Source organism: Mus caroli, chromosome X, assembly GCF_900094665.2.
Source record: "Mus caroli chromosome X, CAROLI_EIJ_v1.1, whole genome shotgun sequence".
NCBI classification, from domain to species: Eukaryota; Metazoa; Chordata; class Mammalia; order Rodentia; family Muridae; genus Mus; species Mus caroli.
In genome coordinates, this window is record NC_034589.1 from 135,031,132 (window position 1) to 135,045,415 (window position 14,284).

The 14,284-nt window shown below is 33.7% G+C and overlaps 1 pseudogene; it reads right to left on the bottom strand.

The window, feature by feature from the left end:
• Positions 1-13,729: 13,729 nt before the first annotated feature.
• LOC110286417 overlaps positions 13,730-14,284 on the bottom strand; it is a 1,502-nt pseudogene continuing 947 nt past the window's right edge.

Below are 14,284 nucleotides of genomic sequence, written 5' to 3' on the forward strand. Positions count from 1 at the left end.
CAGAGGGGAAACTAGGAAAGCAGATAACATTTGAAATGTAAATAAAGAAAATATTTAATAAAAAAAGGATCTCAAGCTCATTTTTTTCCATCATAATTAAGCACTTTAAGTGCTTCTTCTCAGCCATTCAAGATTCCTCAGTTGAGAATTCGCTATTTAGCTCTGTACCTCATTTCTAATCAGTTTATTTAATTTGTTGGTGTCTAACTTCTTGAGAGTTTTTTGGATAATAGCCCTCTGTTGAATTTAGGGTTGGTGAAGGTCTTTTCCCAATCTGTAGGCTGCCATTTTGTCCTATTGACAGTGTCCTTTGCATTTCAGAAACTTTTCATTTTTATGAGGTCTCATTTTTTAATTGTTGATCTTATGCCTGAGTTATTGATGTCCTCTTCAGGAAGCTGTCTCCTCTATAAATACCTTCAGGGCTACTTCATTCTTTTTCTTATTACATTTAGTGTATCTGCCTTTATGTTGAAGTCTTTGTTCCAGTTAGACTTGAGTTTTGTGCAGAGTGATGAATAGGGATCGCCTTCCATTCTTCTACAAATCTAGATAGACCAGAACCATTTGTCTAAGATGCTTTCTTTTTTTCACTGTATGGATTTGGCTTCATTATAAAAAGTCAAGTGTCGAAAGGTGTCTGAGTTTAATTCTCGGTCTTTGATTCAATTTCCATTCATCAATCTGTTTCTGTACCAATATCATACAATTATCATCTTATATCATAATATATCTTGATGAAATAAAATGAGTGAAAATGTCAGGGGAAAATGGCTATCGTTTTTTATGAGCTTTAAAATTATGAAATTTATAGTCCATCCAATTTGTCATTTCTATGGTAATTTTATATTAGATATATTTTGTACCTAGTATTTTGTTTTAAATATGCTGACATGGTTATTGAGAAGAGTAAGAGTATGTGCAGTTGTGTTAAAGAATGTATTTATTATGTCTTAATATGGTATCTGGTGTTGTTTAATATAAATATGGTTCAATGTCAATAAGCGTATCAGTTGCAGGAATAAGATATATGAAGTAGGTGGTATAAACTGCCTCAACCTCAGTGTATATATGTGTGAGATTCTTGATCAATTTTTAAGGGGAGAAGAAAAGTCACATTGCAGAAATTAAACCTTTGGAATAAAAATGAAAAGTTTGCTCAGGCTACCAAGGGAAACATTTGCGAGTGAAACACATTAAGAAGCCCAAGCTATTTTTAGAATGTGGTCATTTTGGATAAGAATTTTGTGTTTTTCCTTAGTAAACGAAATGATTGTTAAACATTAAGGAAATTAAAAGAAGGAGCACTAAGGTTAAAAATAGATCAAGCCAAAACAATACATCCTAATTACTTATGAGGAAGTTAGCACTAAATTATTAATAGGTCAAGTGGATGACTTGAGCGTTTGAATAAACTAGTCCATTTGTACCAAGCAGTTAAGCAAGCTCCTAAATGTGCATTCAGCAGAAATGTTTCCTGATAGGCTGACCCTGGCTTATTGTCTTTTGCCTAGCTTCTGCAAATTAAACCACCTTACTTTGCATTGTTCAAACCTCAAAAATGTGAAATCATTCACATGTAATATCTTGTTTAGTTAAGATCATGCCAAGCATATGTCTTAAAGGCATTGATTGGTCTCATTGATCTTATTTAGAAAACTTTCACATTTGATAATTTTCTAATTTAGAGGCATTCCATGTTATGTAGCAGACTATTTCCAACACTAAAAATAAAACCATGCCTTTTTAACATAATAAAATTCATTGATTCTTGGAAATTTTATATCATGCACCCTGATTACACTCATTTCTTAGTATTTAGGCCTGCCCTCATCCTTGTGACTATGACCCCCCCCAAAATAAAATAAAATAAAATAAAATAAAATAAAATAAAATAAAATAAAATAAAATAAAATAAAAGTTCAATTTGTGTTATCTGTACATGAACTGGAGCATGATCAAACAAAGGCTCAGCTTTTAAAAGCTAGGCTCAAAACCCAAACCAAACTTTTTAAAGCCTCATATAATTACCTTTTTTATGGTTAAATGAAACCCAGATTGCACATCAGCAAACAGAAAAATTTAGAATGCAAATTAAATTGCATTTAAAAAAAAAGAGTTGAAATCTAAGATCTGATTCTTCTTAATGACATGGTAATGAATTTGGAAGGAAGGATACTATATATAAAAGCCTTCATCTACTCTATACAATTTCTTATCTGCTTCGCAAAGGGAATTCTAATTGAGGTGGAAAGATCTACAGGAATGCTTTTATTCCCATCCTCTATAGTAATGATAGGTTTCTAATCTAAAAAATGAATTATTAATCCTAAATTAAGGGTCTTTGATTCAATCCTATCTACTCTAAAGCAAAGATATTTCTCATTGTAGTTTTTAGACAAAAATTGAAATTGGGTTTTATTTGTAAATGAATTTAGTTCTTATAATTATTCCATTTTGTCTCCAAAGGAAACTGAAGGACAAGGTGATGCGAGAAAATGGGAAGAGGGAACTTTGCAGTTTTAGGTATACTGTAACATGGAAGATGTGAAGTAGTAATACCTAAATCAACTGCTAACCTTCACAGTCTTTGTTAAGAATTTCTATTACTACTACTACTACTACTACTACTACTATTCTCTTTTGAAATTTAATTATAATGTTTTAACATAGATAGCATAAACTTATAATTCAAGGTGAAAAAAATGGAAACATAGGAAATAATAATAGCAAAAAAAAAAAAAATCCTTCTTTATTTCCGGTTCCCTAGCAGCCATTTAGTTCTGTTTCTTAGAGATTAGTATGAGTCTCATTTGTTCTTTCAGAAAATTGATGTATAAATGAGAATGTGAAGATGAATTCCCATAAAATTATTGGGTATTAGAAACACTAATATATGTCACCCAGTCATAAATATCACTTTCCACTATGAAATACATCCTAGAAGTAAATTCATACAAAATTATTCCATGTTTTTGCTTGTTTCAGCTACATGGTATTCCACACTAGTCAGTTCCTTACAGATGTGACATAGGCTGTTCAAACCTTTTTGTAAATCGCCTAGCAGGCAGCTCCTCTGTGCAAATACATGTGAGAGGTGAAATAGTGATACCTCCAGAAGTTCTTTTGCTACACAGGATTGGTTTAATTATCCTGGGTTTTTTTGTTGTACCATATGAAATTCAAGGAAATTGCAAAGAATTGTGTTGGAACTTGGATGAGGATCGCATTGAAACTGTTAATTGCTTTTAGTAGGTTGGCCATTTTCACTATGTTAGTCCTACCTAGCATAGGAGATCTTGCTATCTCACTCATGTTATTTAAACAACCAGCTTCTTAAAATCTCATTTATTTGCATTTTATTTGTTTGAATAAATCTGACATACATTAATTTATGGATTTTTTTTGGTTTTTATCTTTTATTATTACATATTAATTATATGCAGTAATGTTTATTATGATATGTATATCAATATCTTTTAATCATGTCTTCCCATTTATCTTTATCTTAGTCCCAACTGCTCTTTTATTCTTTTTATTCTTTTTTTTTTCTTAATTATTAGTCCTCTTTCTATGTTCAGTCATTGTATATATGAAACAATACATTTTGTTAGGGTTACATAAAGGAGCTTTGTAGGCTTACATTTTTGAAATTTTCTATTTATTAAGGGTTTTAAAATATATAATCTCTCTTTTAGCCCATTACTCAGTAGAGGTAGTAGGAAAGAAAAGTTACTAGTATATGTGGAAAATAGAGCTGTTTAGATATAGGACTTTTGTTTTGTCTTGTTTTTTGTTTTTGTTTTTATTTTTATTTTTTTGGAAAAAATCTAATCTGTGTTGTCAGATATATACCCAGCAGTCTAGTTTAGTAGTGTCAGGCTAGCAAACATGAATCAGCATTGGTGGCACGACCCAGTAGAAACAGCCAGGCCTCAGAACAAACAGCCAGGCCTCAGCAGAAACAGCCAGGCTTCAGCTGAATCCACAGAAGTCAGCAAGAGCAACTAAAATCAGCAGGACACCAGAAGTTCTCAGTGAGGACCAAAACGGAGGACCAAGGAATTGTTGCAAAGCTAGTTATTTAAGCCTGCCTTCACTGTCCATTAAGTATTATTTGTAATTTCTTTAAACATCACATGTCCTCTATGGGTCTTGCTTCGGCAAAATAACAGGTGTATCTCTCTTAGCAAAACCTCATGAGAGGCTGTGTCAGCTGACACTACAATGTCAATGAGCCTAAGACAGTGGAAGCAGGCAAGAAGCTGCCAGAACACCAACAGAAGATTCCTTCCTTCCTTCCTTCCTTCCTTCCTTCCTTCCTTCCTTCCTTCCTTCCTTCCTTCCTTCCTTCCTTCCTTCCTCCCTTTCAGCTCTTTCAGTCCTTTCCATAACTCCTCCACTGGGGTCCCTGTGCTCAGTCAGATGGTTGGCTGTAAGTATCCACATCTGTATTGGTTAGACACTGGCAGAGCCTCTCAAGAGACAGCTATATTAGGTATGCTGCTTTCTATGAAGTCACGGCAAACGTTGACCACTAAGGAGGGCAAACCAGGAAAAGGGATAACATTTCAAATGTAAATAAAGAAAATATCCAAGAAAAAAAAGAAGAAAGGGAACTGCAAGTCATATTAATGCCATCTAGTGTCTGCTATTGTCTGTTAGGTCCTTCTTAACATCATATGTCCTTTCGTGTGTTTTCTTTAGTAAAACATCTTTTCACCTGTATCTTTTTCAGCAAAGCATTTTCTTTTACATTTCTACTTTAGCAAAACCTCTTTTTAACTGTGTCCACTTTAGGAAAACACTCCTTCACATGTCTGGTTTAACAAAGCACCAAAGGATACAACTGATTTTCCAAAGAAATCATAAGTTTCCACTTCAAGCCTGGATAAGGCGTCATTTATGGGAACATGGGCAATTTGTCTGTGGCTGTATGTACCATTTAGGAAACATTTTCGCTGTTCCCCAGCAACCATCCATTTATAGGACCTCAGAGAATTCTAGGCCTTTTTGAGCTCATCTCCTTGGCAAGCATTAACTGACAATATAACCTCAAGAAGTCTTATGAGTCTTTCAACCTACATGAGGGAATTCTGATAGACTCAGTCTTGACCATATCTTATGTAGGTGATCACAGTTACTAAGGGTTCAAGATCTTATACAGTGCCCATTAGAAATCTAGAATGGAGCATTCCATAATATTCCATCTCTTCTGTCACTATGAACAGTAGTCAGTAGAAAGGACGCTTCCAGTGCAGTTCTAGCTAAAACAGTTAATTTATGCGAATGAGTATTCTGACTATTTTTGTACTCCATACTTTTCTCTTTCTCCTCTCCTGTACTCTCCCCCCACTAATTTTCCTTCTTCTCACAGGGTTCTTTCTGTTTTCATATCACATGAAAACATTTTATATATTAATAAATATAAAGGATCCAGAAATGAGAGAAACTAGAAATATTTATTCTGAATGTGGCTTATGTGATTAACTTGAAGACATCTACTTTCATGCAATTTCATTCTCTTTTATGGATGACTAAAACTCCATTAAACACATTCCCAGATAAAGTAAAATTAAAAGAATTTATCATCAGACTTTCCTCTCCACAGAATGTTTAAAGCGAACTATTTAAACAAAATGGACAATTCTGAGATGTTTGGGTAAAAAAGCACAGCCAACAAGATGGCTCAGTAAATAAAAGCATTTTTCTTATCAAGCTTGATGACTTAAATCCAAACTGTGGAGCCCATATTGTTAAAGGAGAAAACCAACACACACAAGCTGTTCTCTGAACTTCACACACATGCCATGGCATATACATACACATGCACACACTCACACACACACACACACACACACACACACACACACACACAACAGAGGCACACACACATGCATATATGCACAAAAGACATCAGAATATGCAGAAATAAAATCATATAAACTGTGTGTGTTTACTTTCCTCCCTTTTCCTTTTCTTTTTTTTTCTTCACATTTTTAGGTTTTTATTTGTTTATTTGCTTGTGACAGTACCTCACTATGTAGACCAATTTGCATTCAAACTTGCTATATAGAGGCAGCAGACATTAAACTTAAGATCCTCTGGCTCAACTCTCTTGAGTACTGGGATTACCTGTATATAACAACACGCCTGTTTTTATGAGTTTCTTTAACAGATGTCACTAAAGAATAAGTTATATCACCATCTGATGTGGCAGCCAACATATGAGGAGAAATGCTCAAGGAAATAATTTCTTAAATTTAGGATAAGTTCATTTTTAAAATTCACTGAACATAGAGAAGGAAGAATATTGATTTCAGCAGGGACTGATTGGCCCATTGCACTATAGCTTGTCCTAGGTAAAGATGAAGAAGTCACACTTTAATACATATAATATACATCATGATTATTGATCCAACTTACATTTTCTCTTAGAGTAGTCTTTGTGGCATATATAAATGATGAGATAAACAAATTATAGTGTGATAGGGAATAGAGTAAGCAAATGCAAGACTAGTTTTGGTGTTTCACAAAATGTGGTAAAGTATCAGTATCCAATGAGAAGTTCAATATAGAACAATTAGGATGTCATAGTAACCCATGGGAAACCACCAAGACAAAAACAAGAGGATGAAAATAGAGGGAACAATCCCAACATAATACAATGGCAAACTTTAAGCCTAACATCTCAATAATTCTCCAAAGGTCTACTTTTTTCAATTAAAAGACAAAATAAGAAAATATGAGTCCATTATAAGGAAGTAAGTTCACATATAATGACATGTACAGGTTAAAGCCTAAAGCCCAGTCTAGGAATACTTGCCTATTATCCCAGCAACTAGAAAAGCTAACATAGGATGGTAGCAAGTCCTAGGTTAGTTTAGGCAATTTAGGAAGTTTCTGGGCAAAAGGAAATTAGGGAAGATTTAAGATATGCAGTTCAGTGGTAGAGCCAGCCTTGGTTAATGCTATGTTCACCATATACCAGGACTATATGATACTCTATTGAAAAAATATGTAATAACTGAACAAATAAACAGTACATATGTCAGATTTAGATGTTAACCAAAGACTTGGGCTCAGTTAAAACACTTAATATTTGATTTTCTATGCATCTTTCTTCTTAGTTTCTTAAGTTGTCCCTCAATTGCTTTCATTTTCTCTATTGTTTTAGAGTTTCATCACTTGACTATTCTGGCCAAATTAATTTACTATAGCATAAGACATAATAATTATTGACACACATTTAGGTTACTTATTGTATTTCCATTTTCCCTAAGTATTTATCTATATTTTTTCAGGTAAAAAAATGTCTCAGATATTTATTTTGTGTAGTTTTATAGAATTTCTAGATCCAATTTTCAGGAAGAGTCATTAATCAATTTATTTTTTCTTAATTCCAGAAGCAGCTTAAAATAAGGAAATAAATATTCATGCCAGGGAGAGACAATCATTAACAAGGTACAATTAGAGTAATAAAATGTATGAAATAAAGAAATGTGATTATGTGATTATGTATAAAGCAGTCTCACCAGAGGATATGTCATTTAGCAATGCTCAAAACATATAAAACAGTAAATAAATCTTTACAGTGAAATTGAGAAACCTCTATTTTATACTGAAAAATATAAAGAAATAAAATATTAAAACTACATGATTTAGTTTTCTAAATTATTTTTTCTAGGACATTATGTATTTCATCCTTATTCATCTCATGAAATTAAGTGTCTATGATGAATCGATTATTATACACTTTAATTTTTACAAGATCCTACAGTCTATATCTTTGGTACTTTTTTAGTAAGTATTTTAAATTAATTACATTTTTATGGAAAAATGTCTTACATTGAAATCATATTAAACTTAGATGAGTACAATATGAACTTTTATTAGTTAGAGTTACATATGATGTAAATTTATGGAACACAAAAAAAGTCCACTTTCATGTTTTAATCAATGATGTGAAAACCTTAAGAATTAAGAGTACATTTGTAATTTAGACAGATGAGCCTCATGAGAACATTAATGAAAATAGTGTTTGGCATTTCACTCCTGAAAATGAAGCTGCTGAACAGCACTACTTCAGTAATCAATATTGTCTAATTCAAAGCCATAAGCCTTTGTAATTGTAAAGGATAAGGGAAAATAAATCAATCAAGCAAATGTTCTAGCCTTCTTGTTAGATATTCTAACTTTAAAATGCCATTTGTTCTCCTATTTTCCAGTGGCACCTATAAAGTAGAGAAAAAAAAAACTCACTTTCAGAACAGCAGTGGGCTCATCATTCAGTAAAGATACTTAAACTGCTAGGAGGCTCTGTCAAGGTTGAAAATACTTTTATGCAAATGCTTGTCAAAAGTAGTGTTGTCATGCTGACAGGTAATATGTTACTTTTCATGGTGCAATAATGGTATGTTTCCTTTTATAACTTAAGAAAGGTTGATAATAATCTCTTCAATACAGGCTTTTCCATTAATGAGCATTATGATGTGTTTTGAGGGGAAATACGGTTTGAAATTTCTTTATATTCAGATATATTCTTCAGCTTGAGTGAGTTAGTTATATATTTCTAACTGCAAGTTATTCAAAATCCTATAAACTATCTCATAGAACTGTAGGGTTTTTCTCAGACTCAAAAATGCACAGCCTCCAGAACCCCAAAAGCTCCTAGGGACTTAACCAGAATCCAAAGAGTACACACAGAGGGACCCATGGCTCCAGCTGGATATGTAGTAAAAGATTGCCTTATCTGGCATCACTGGGAGGGGAGACCCTTTGTTCTGTGGAGGCTTGATGACCCAATGTAGGGGAAGGCCAGACCACTGAGGCAGGAGTGGGTGGGTGAGTTGAGAAGCAGCCTTATAGAGGCAGGGAGAGGAAGGAGGGTATAGGGGTCTAGTGGAGGGGGAACTGGGAAGGATGATAACATTTGAAATGTAAATAAATAAAATAACCAATAATACATACATACACACATACATACACAGCCTCATAACTAAAAATATGAGGAGATATATGTTGGAATATTTTTGGATAACTCTTTGGTGCATTAAGTAATATGCTTTTCTTTATATTAAATTTTATGATTGCTTTCCTTTGCTTTATAGTTTCATTATAATGCATGCATAAATTTATTTCCTGGGACTGTCTTTGATCTTCTTAAATATGAGGTTATATATAATATGCATATATATGTGTACACACACACACACACACATATATATATATATATACATATATATAAACAATCATATAGATAGAGATAGAAAACTCATAAGGACTCATACAACTATTTATCTAAAATTATATATCATACAGATCGGGATGTATATTAACACACACAAAATTTAAGTGAAATTTTCTCATCTGGACCTACACAGTTTCTCCCCAAAAGAGCCCTAGATTATCTTTCAAAAACCCCACCACCAGGCATGAGGCCCAAGAGACTCAAAAAGCAATATGGACTACTACTATAGTATTTGTTTGCCTACTAGATGTTGAAGACATTTCCCATTTCCTGAAGGCACCATGTACTTTGTACACAGGACACTGAGAATCTGAGCAAGATATGACCTTAAAGCCTCCATGAAGACTAGCTTTCATGATACAAAAAGGTAGCATGAAAGTTTCCTAGCTACACATGTAACTGATAATCTTACCGAGGTCTTATACCTTTGAAGTACAAACAGCAATCGCCATGGCATGATATCCCTAAGGATATAGTCATGGCAGGTATATGTTGGCACTAACCAATATCTCTCTAATTGAACTTAAGGTTCTTGCAACATGGAGGAAATCATGACAGATACTTGAAACCCAGCCAACTAATCAGAGATAGTAAAGTAATGGATTTTGAAGGAGAACTTTGAACCACCATATTACTGAACCATTTTAAAAGCACAACCATTCAAAATTCAAAGATCCGATCACTATGTGGTGCATAGTTCAGCGGATATATCTATAATACAACTATTGCATCTAAGGCTCAGTAATTATTGCAGTAAAAAATCAGAAGGATTATAAAAGCCTGAGGAACAGGAAGTTTACAGTATCTTCTAGGTATATCAGAGAAGCAACACCAATGAAATCTCATGAATATTGCTAAATAAAGATGAACCACACTAATAGACACACTATTGTACAAAAGGAAAACTTTCCCTCAAATTGAGGGTTTTATTTTTTATTATTATTGTTACATACATACATAATGAATATAAATATATTGTGATATCGTATATTTTTAGTGTACTTATACAACTTAAGTGTTGACAGTTTTGTATTGGATAAACAATTAGGAGGCTTATCACTGGGGAAGACTAATTCTCTTTCTCAGCTATCATTTTTGTTTGTAGCTCTTCATCTAGAGGTGGGACCCATGAGCTCCGTCCTTCCAAATTAGTCTATCTATTGATATTAACTTTAATTTGTATATTCATTTATTGAACATAATTTTGTTAAATAATTATGAGGCACTGAAGACACAGAATAAATATAAATAACATATTTTCCCTACCTTGAGGAATTCTTTGTTATTCTTTTTCCCATTATTTTTATGGAATATATTTTTGGATATGACCCGAGAAATATTTTAAAAACTGGAATTCATTAGCTGAATGTAAGGTAATAGTATTAATGGAAGGTTCTTTAATGAGGCATAGAAAAGGATCACCTAATGAGAGTTGATAGTTTTCACTTGGATGTGGTATGTTGGAGTCATGACAAAATTTTATAAAGGCAAAATGGGATATAATGACCTTGGAGTCAAAACTGGGTTGGTTATATTATTGATGTAAGAATCCTAAAGAAACAGATGGCACTGTAAAACTCAGCCTTTACTTTTGCTTTTGCCCTTCATGCCAAAAATAAAGGATAGGAGGAGTGATTCCTGGGCCCTCAAGCTTAGGCTGAGACTGCAGTATTCATTTGCTTAAATATAAGTCAAAGTGGCATTTCCAGTTTCTCAGCCATCAAGTAGTCTTTATGTGATCGCACAGTAGTAATCCATTTCTCACACTCTGTGGAAAAGCAATGTAACGTGAAATCCCCTTCACAATTCATTTTTAGGATGACATTGACCACTGAGGTATCAGTTCCAAAATTTGTTTTTGTGCAAACAAGAAAAGTTCCCATCTTCTTCAACAGTTTTCATTGCTGCAGTTTAACGTGGTGCTATCATTATAGATTGGTCCAGCAACTTCATGTAAGCTTTCTGTTAAGTGAAGGTTATGAAATAGTGGAGAGAAATTTCCTAAAGGATACTGAAATATAAATTCCTGTAAGTTCCTATTGCAAATGGAAATGTATTACACCAGGGAAGAAAGATAATTGTCTTTTCATCAGGCTCACATCCTATTATCACTATCACAATATGAGACATTACAGTATTACTAATTTGGCACTTTAAGTGATAGAGTTAAGCTAATAGAAACTTTAACACAGTCCCAAAACATGTCAGGTATCTAGAAGCATGTGTGAAAATTCTTTTGTCACCCACCATTAATTATTCAAAACACTCTCAACATCCTAATAAGTGATATTCCTTGGAAAATGTTGGCAGGATAACTGAGAACTGTTTGGATTTGTTTAATGTTTTTCTGCTTTATATAGCACAATTTTCAATTACATATGCTTAACCACATATATACAAAAAAAAAAAAAACAAAAGCTAAAAGGATATATTTAGTATTTGGCTGTCCTACCTATGCATATAATAAATTTTAGTTGCTTAATCCCATTATCCTCCCTTTGCCTCTCTCCCTTTTCCATTAATTACTTCTTCCTACTTCAGCTGTCTTGTTTAATTGGAGTTACTTGAAAGAACATAAATGTGAGGTTATTCACTGGAACATGGACAACTTTTTGGTGACTACACAAGAGAAAATGATAACCCACTCCCAGTCACTGCATGACCCTCATATGCGTGAATGATTCCTCATATGTCCCTTTCCCATCCATAATTATCTTAGAGTTTTCATTACTATGATAAAGTACTATGACCAAAACAACTTTGGAGGAGAGGGTCTATTTCAGTTTATAGGTTCACATTACAATCCATCATCCAGGGAAGTCAAAGCCGGAGCTCAAATAGGTCAGAAGCTGTTTGCTTTCCCGAACTTTATTTAATCTGCTCTCCTGTACATTCCAGGACCCCTGCTGAGGAGTGGCAAAATTCACAATGATCTATGATTTCTCATATCAGCCACTAGTAAAGAAAATACACTACAGACTTGCCTATAGGCAAAGCTTATGGAGGTGTTCTCTCAATTGATAGTCCTTCTTCCTATGTGACTCTAATTTATGTCAAGTAGACATAAAAAAAAAGACTCAGAGAAAATGTTAACAGCCTTATGCTGTATATGTCCCACGTAGATAACCACAGTTCTGAATGGAAGTGCCAAGTCATAATCAGAACTTTTTTTTTGTTACACCTCCATATCCCAGCCATTACATTTCTGGTACACCACCTTATTCTCAGTCTCTTCTATTCTTCAATGTTTTCCATATTTTGATGAGGTTCATAGAGGTTTTTTTCTATTTAGAATCAAGCACTTCATCAATTATTTTTGGAACTTTGAGAAGTGCGAAAAAAACCAAGATTTTTATTTGAAAGGAAATGTCATACAATCACAATATTATTAAACTTCTCTTTCTTAGTAGTCTCTGCTTCCCAACAACAGAGTCATTTCATTTATTTTTATTGTGGTTGTTGGAACTATTGGTTCCAGTCTACCATCTTGTGGCTTGTTTTCTCTTCTATCAGACATTCTGGGTTCCCTTTATTCTTTCTCCTGTTCTCTTTTGCATAGTACATTTAGAGGTTTTGGTTTCCCTTTACTATCCGCTTAGGATCATGGATCAGATAATATGTTTTCATACATGTTATTAAATTTTACTATATTTCAAAAGCCCCACAATTCAACTTTCAAAGCTCACAATAAAAAGGTGTTTATTTTGTTTTGTATATTCACCAAATACTATTATGCTACAGACTTTTTCAGAACATTTTCATTACTGTGGAAAGTCACACCATTTATATGAGAAGTCACCCATATTTTTCTCAAGACTACAGCCATTTTGTTTTGTTTTGTTTTGTTTTGTTTTGTTTTGTTTTGTTTTGTTTTGTTTTGTTTTTGAGATAGGGTTTCTCTGTATAGCCCTGGCTGTCCTGGAACTCACTCTGTAGACCAGGTTGGCCTCAAACTCAGAAATTCGCCTACCTCTGCCTCCCAAGTACTAGGATTAAAGGAGTGTGCCACCACACCCAGCTCAATACTACAGTCTTAAGTGCAACTAATTACATTCTGTTTCTATGTTAGGATAGTCATTTACTATAAATAGACAATGTAATATGATATTTTGTGACAGTCTGAACTTGACAGCCATAACATCAAATTAATCCATGTGATGATATTCATTGGTACTTTCTCTAAATGACCAAATACATTGTTAGATGAATATACCCTTTATCATCTGAAAAAAAAAGTTGTTTATACATTTTAAATTTATTTTGAACAATGTTATTAATTCTTGCATTAATTAATTAATTAATACTTTATTTACAGTAAAAAATTAAAGCAGGATAATGGTTCTGATCCATGATACTTCCAGGTCCTGGATCACACCCTGTGAAGTGAGGGAGGAAAACACAGGGGTCACTTCAACTTGTCATACTCAAGGGAAAATGTCACCTAAAACATTAGAAGATCTGATTCAGTCTTAGTCTAGATTATATTTCTCCATACTGTGAGATTATGACTAGCATTTTGGGCTTACTGGTGAGGCCTGTGGGAATATTATTGATCTTTTGCATCACTGGAAATCCATCAATGACTATATGCCTTCTATCCAGCCAATTACAATTAGGACATGTAATGAAGAACTGGCACCCATTTGTCCTGGGACCATTGTTTACCACGGAAAGCACATGTTGAACTGAGTGCCTGAGTTTAAATTTTCTGCTATAAATTGACCCTGTTAAGTACAGGCAAACCCAGAACCATCACCATTAACAAAACTGCCACCCTAGATCATAAAATCCTTTATGATTGTATAGAAGGAGTTTCCTTTGTATCCTATAGTAACAGCGTCCTTTCTGAACTCTCAACTGCAGAATTACCTAAACTTCTCTTCCATCTTAGACATCACATCAGCAAACATCACAGTCTTCATGCCACCAACTTCCTAGCCGACTAGGCCATCTTTTGATACATATGCAGCTAGAGACAAGAGCTCCGGGGTACTGGTTAGTTCATATTGTTGTTCCACCTATAGGGTTGCAGTT